At 49.5% G+C, this 6,000-nt stretch overlaps 1 protein-coding gene across 1 annotated transcript in view; it reads right to left on the bottom strand.

Annotated features, from left to right (window-relative positions):
* The window catches only part of PAPPA (pappalysin 1), a 367,459-nt gene extending 365,792 nt beyond the window's left edge, over nucleotides 1–1,667 (bottom strand). Inside the window, exon 1 of the mRNA XM_062640261.1 lies at nucleotides 1,569–1,667. The gene's annotated coding sequence lies outside the window, so the exon portion shown is untranslated. The remainder of the gene's footprint in view (nucleotides 1–1,568) is intronic.
* Nucleotides 1,668–6,000: the final 4,333 nt, after the last annotated feature.

Below are 6,000 nucleotides of genomic sequence, written 5' to 3' on the forward strand. Positions count from 1 at the left end.
TTAAGAAAACATTCCCTTCTGCGGTTTTCATTTCTTCTTTGGTTTAAAAAACCCCAACAAATTACTAAGTGTATTACACATGGCAGAAGCTTCCTTACCCTGGCTTTATTTTCATACTAAGGAATTTATCATCTATAGCAACATTATGACCTCATCTCTGCCTCAGTTTCCCTAACACACAACAATTGCTTCGGTGATCACACAGTAATTGCTGTGATGGCAGAACCAGCAATCACCCTTCTAACAAGCAAAGCATTTCATTGTTTCACACCATTGATTTCTCCTCTAAAGTAATTAAGAGCATGAAAGACAGGAATGAGCCTCATTAGCTCCCACAAGCACAGGCATCCTCCAGCTCTTCCATGAGCCTTTCCAAGGAGCACACAGACATTAAAGCAGCAGCAGGGTGTTAGCTGCAGAGAGGGTGCATTCCTTGCTCTGCAAGCTTGTTGATCTCCGATAACTCATGTGCAGCACCAAACACAAGCACTACTTTGGCACTGAGCTCACTAGATAATACCCCAACAAAAATCCTGTGTTCCAGCCTGTACAAACTGGACAGAGAGAACTGCCATGCAAGAGCTACCCAGAGCCATCACCCCATCACCTCCAGCTTCTCTCTTTCCCTTAAAGCCCACTGACAGTCTCTCAGGCTAAAGCAAGCCTTTTGCTGGATCTCCCTTATCTTATTGTACAGCAATTTGTTGAAACATTCATAGGATCACTACGCATTTCATTTACCCTTAAGGCCAACCCCTCTGCTTATTAAATTAAGAAGATGAATGAGGGATTTGCTCTCTTGCTAGCAGCCCAGGGGATTCATTAGTCAAGTAAATGATTGCACTTGCCTCAAGTTACGCTACTGCAATGTTTGTAATGTGTCTTCTGATCTCAGCTCCCCATGCACTTCTTGGAAACAAGGCTTGCTTTCATACAGGTCACATTTAATTCCAGTCATTTGACTTCAGCAAATGGAAATAAAGGCCTCAAACGCACCATCCTTTGCTCAGCCCTCCAAGCATTTCACAGAACAAACACACAAGGGGAAAACCAGGAGCTACATGTAAATTAACAGTATTCATCCCAGTTACCATGCTAGCACTGACAAAGTGCTAATCTGGGTACACAGTAGCACACAGCAGTAACACAACTGCATTGGGCAGAAGGGAGCACTTCATCCCACCAAGTTAAGAGCATGATTTAAGCATGGAGTTAACTTAAAGTTCCCTTTTGCCTTCCACAAAGGGCACCGGCTCTAACTGCATCCAGAGGACATCAGCATTTCTGAGACAGTATTAGGAAAGCAGAAAGGAAGCAGCGCTTCAGAAAAAGGATAAAATTCACATCACAGTTAAGCAGCACCGATGGGAAGGGATGGGAAGGGAGTTGAGTACAAATGAAGTCCAGGGAATATTGTCCAGTTTTGCAGGACTGTTCCATCAAAATCAGAATCTGGATGAACACACCCCACCAGCACAGTTGGGTGAGCACTTTCAGCAACACATGAAGCATCATATTGCTACAAGAAGATAAGCAAATGGAAGATTGCACATCTTTAAATCACTTACAGGTTGCACTGGCTTGTATGTGGGCTATTGGAAAGGCAGTCTGTCACCTTCAACACTAGGTCAGTGTTACAGCGAAAGGCACAGCTTCCGGGTAAAGCACCTGCAATGAAACATATTCCATTTTTTAGGCATGACAACAGCAAGAGCCATGGTATCTGTCACCCAGTACAACCCCTAAGGGTGACTGTATTCTTGCTACAAAGCTACACAAGTAGACTGAAACATCAGAAAAACTACCCAGCTCTTGAAAGATTCCCAGCAAATCTGTAACCAACTTTGGAGCTGCTCTTCCCAGCACTGCACCTCAGTGAAGCAACGCAGCAGCAAACACCCAGAAAGGCTCACTGCACTGAAACGCATCACACCCGCAGAGGGAAAGGGATGCTTTCTGCAGCCTGGCAAAGGAGAAGAGGGTGTGCGCTGCACAGCAGAGGTACGAAGAAGCATGCAAAAATAGAGGGGCTATTTTAACAGCAACAGCAGTGAAAAGGGAATTAAGATATCTGCGCTAACATAACTGTCCTCTTCTCCTTGTCATCGCCCATGAATCAAGCGCTTGTTTGCCTCACAGCTTTACCACAACTTTCTCCCCCGACCTTCATCAGGTTATTTCTATCCTGTCTATAAATAGCATAACATGGCAATCCTGCTGCATCTGCAGGGTGAAGGTTTTAACCAGGGCTGATTTCACACTATGAACACGCCCAAGGTTCACACAACACAAGGTAGATCTTGAGCTACACTTACTAAAGCAGCATCAGGACACAGATCACACCGAGGGGCCACTCCAGGAAAGGACAGGAGGGGCGAAACTGCTAAGTTTCACATATACAAGTTCTCTCATTCACCAAGCAGCATTACTGGGACAAAGAATAACCTTGGACTAGTTTGTTTTACAGCAGACTTTACCATGACCATAGACAGCTACAAAACTCCCTTTCTCTTTACCACTCTGCTTCAAAAGAAGCCACGAAGCCTGTGCCCTATTGCTCATGCTCACACTAACTGCTAGGAGCTCCAGCAACCCTGCAGAGAAAGGGCTCAGAGTGCTAAAGAGGTTGATCTGCGCAACAAAGGCAAAGGCCGGACTCGCCCAGCATGGCGAGGGTTGGGATGCGATGTCCCTCGTCCTGAACACGTGGCTGTTAGCTACAGTCACAAATAAGGACTCTGTCCTCCGATCTACAGCCCGTTCTACCTGTGACTCTTGCTGGCATCTAAAAGCCTGATTCCGAGCACAGCAAAAGCCGCTACACACCGGGGGGGCCCGTAGCTCTGTACAGACCCCCGGATGCCGCACACACACGTTCGACGCGGTGGGAAGCCGTTCAGCCCTGCTCGGGGCACCGCAGCCGCCTCGGGGATGCGCAGGCTCCAGCGGGTACGAGCACACCGGAGCACGGCCTGGCCGTGCGCTCAGCGCCGGGTTACGGGCACGTTTGCAGCCCTTACTGCAGGGATTACACACTGGAGAGCTTCCGCCTCCCCCTGCACTTAACGGAGCTCCCAAAGCGAGTGTTTAACAGCACCAACACCCCCAGGCAAAGGCTCCGGCGGCTGCCCCAGCTCTCAGCCGTGAGGGTGCAGGGACCCCAGGGCTTGGAGCGCTCGGCTCCGCTCCCAGCCGCGTTCTTCCCGCCTCACCCTCCGCTTTTCCTGCTCTAAGGACACAACCATAAGGAGCTGCCGCCATCTAGTGGGTCCCAAACCCGCCCTCCCCTTCGCCTCACCTCGGCTGGGTTCCTCCGCAGCCACCCCTGGGTGCCCTTCCATGGCAGCACGGGGCTGCTTCCCTCCAGCCTCCTGTGAAAGCTCCATCCCTTCCCCACGGGAACACCAGACGAAAGCAGGGACTCTCCCCTCAGGACCCTTCGACCCCTCAGACAGGAAGAGCACTGCCCCCACGACCGCCCTTAAATCCCAACGGGAGCAACGCGGGGCGCACGCCTGCCCTTAAACATGGGACACAGCTGGGCTGGCCTCTCATTGCCTGCAGCTGGGGTGGGGTTAACTGCGGGCTCACCAAAGGATGCTTTTGGTGTGCGCTGGTTGCGGCTCCTCTGCCCCGTTCCCCGGCCAGGGCAGCGGAGTGCAGGCTGTAGCACCCCTGGTTCTTTGAGAGCCTTGCCCTTCCGTGGAGCTGGGGAGGTGAAGGGTTGGTGTGGCCTGGGACGAGCTGTGATGGTAAAAGTAAGGAGAGAACAGAGAAGACATTTTCTGCAAGGGCTAAGGAGGGGCAGTGGGCTTTCCTCATTCCTGATTCTGCGTTCCCAGGTTGAGAAGAAAGAGCAAGAGGAAAAGCTCTGTCTTAGTTAAGTGCCATGGGAGGCTGTTGTACTGCTTCTAAAACGCAGGACAACACAGAATGCCTGAGTCTTGTCTTTGGTACCCCACAAGGACCCTAAACTCCAGGGTGGTATGGGGCACACCAGCATAGCTGGTTCTCCTGGGTAAAAGGGAGAGGCAAAAAGTAAAAGAAGGAGCCAGGTCTGTATGTGGAAATGTAAAGGCAAGGCAGGTGCCATGGCTAAAATGAATGCAATTAGAGATTTTGAAGCCACCTGCATGTACCCAGATGGTGCTGGGAAAGGCAAAGATAAATGGGCAAGAATTATGAGAGCCAAAGTATGCTACTTCTGCTACAAAAGCATTTGTGGGTTATTTCAGACAACAGCCTCTGCAGTTTTTACATTTGCAAGGGCTCTTCTGTGTGCCTCTGCCTGAGATCTGCACAGCACGGGCTCATTCAAAATGCTTTTGAGCTTACAGTCTTACCCTGAGGACAAGGAAGGGATTTGTTCCAGATACAGAGAATTAGCTGCAAGTCACCAAACGCAGTAGCTAATATTACTAGAAATCAAAGTATTTGTAACAGGGTTGATGTTGGCAATTTTAGGTGTCTTCTGCAGAGAGACATAAAAGGATGTAAGCTAAAGTCTCCTCTGCAGGTAGTGAAACATTGCAAGAAACCTTCCATTACATTGTGCTTAACGTCTGCAATGCAAAGCCTTGAGCATGCCAGACATCACCTGGTCCAGAGGGCCCAGTCAGGCTATCACATCTCTTACTGGGGCTCAGGTGGGCCACATTCAGGGGATTATCTAAGGGGAGAAGACCTGCAAATTGTGAGGCTGCTCTACCATGGCCTGATATTGGTTCACATGTGTCTTTCCTGGGACACTGATACCGGCTGGCAGTGGTGCAATACTGCAGGGCAAGGTTGTTCTTTTGCCTTGGTGTCACCTCTGTGATGGAGCTTCAAAAGCAGTGCCACCAGGTCTGGTGTCTCAGGAGTGGCCCTGGTGTGAAGCTAGCTTCAGGTGTGTGTTTGTGGTGCTCTGATGACACAAAGGGACACCTTGATGTGGAAGGGCTGATGTTGCTGCAGGTGGTTATGCTGCTGCATTTGCGTGTATTATATCCTGGGACTGAGGTTTGTTTTGTGGTATAAAACTCAAAAGCCATCAGTCTTTTGCCTAGGGTGGCATCTCACCTCACACACCCTGCTGAAGGTGACTGATAACAGAAACTACCTGTGTGTTATTAGCCAGGAAACAGTTCTGTGATGACAGCTAGACTAAGAACAGCACTGGGAGACAGATACACAATTCCTGAGTACTGCAAAAAGGAAAAGCAGCCTAAGCCTGCTGTTACTCAGTGTACACAACAGCAATTGCATGCTTTTCCCTACTTCAGGGTGCCCTGTGAGCCTCAGAGGAGCTGTAACCACATTGCACACACCTTTGCTCCTGCTGGTCTCAGAGCCTTGTAGCATAATGCCTGCTGGTCCATATGAATCCCCAGTGAGGAGGAGGATGCTCAAATCACCATCTTGCCCAGGGATTCAGCTTCTGGAGGCTGATTCCACCTCACACATTCAAAGTGCCCTTAGAATTCCTTCTCCTCACAGTTCTCTGAGCTCTGCCCGATGTGCCCTGCTGTGGTTTTGGTAGGCAATTTGAATGGTCAAAAAGGTCGATCACACTGCTATAATTAAGATGATGCCAGACTAGATTAAATGACTTGACTCATTTGCATGCCGATTGCAATCATCATCTTTGCTATAAAAGCCTCTGAAGCTAATGGAGAATCTCTGCTACTGCTGGGCTGACCTGAAGGGGTGGGAAAGTCTGATCCTGTTGTGGAAGGGTTGATGGCAGTTTATGCCATGTACCATCTCACCAACAGCAGGCAACAGCAGGAGGAAAGAACGCACCAAGGCTCAGGCAGTACTTCAAGGCTGCAGCAAGCCAAGAGAGATTGAAGCCTTTCTCTGCATCCCAAAGGAAACACAGGGATGCACGTCCATGGGAACCCAAAGTGCAAAGTTAAGAGCAAAGCAGCAGCACTGCAGGCGAGAGAGGGATGAAATGTTCTTCTGACCTTTTGCTTTTGAAGTCAAATCCCAGACTGGTTTGGTTTGGAAGGGACC

Source organism: Pezoporus occidentalis, unplaced genomic scaffold, assembly GCF_034315485.1.
Source record: "Pezoporus occidentalis ecotype Australia unplaced genomic scaffold, CSIRO_AGI_Poc_V1 ctg64, whole genome shotgun sequence".
NCBI lineage: Eukaryota > Metazoa > Chordata > Aves > Psittaciformes > Psittacidae > Pezoporus > Pezoporus occidentalis.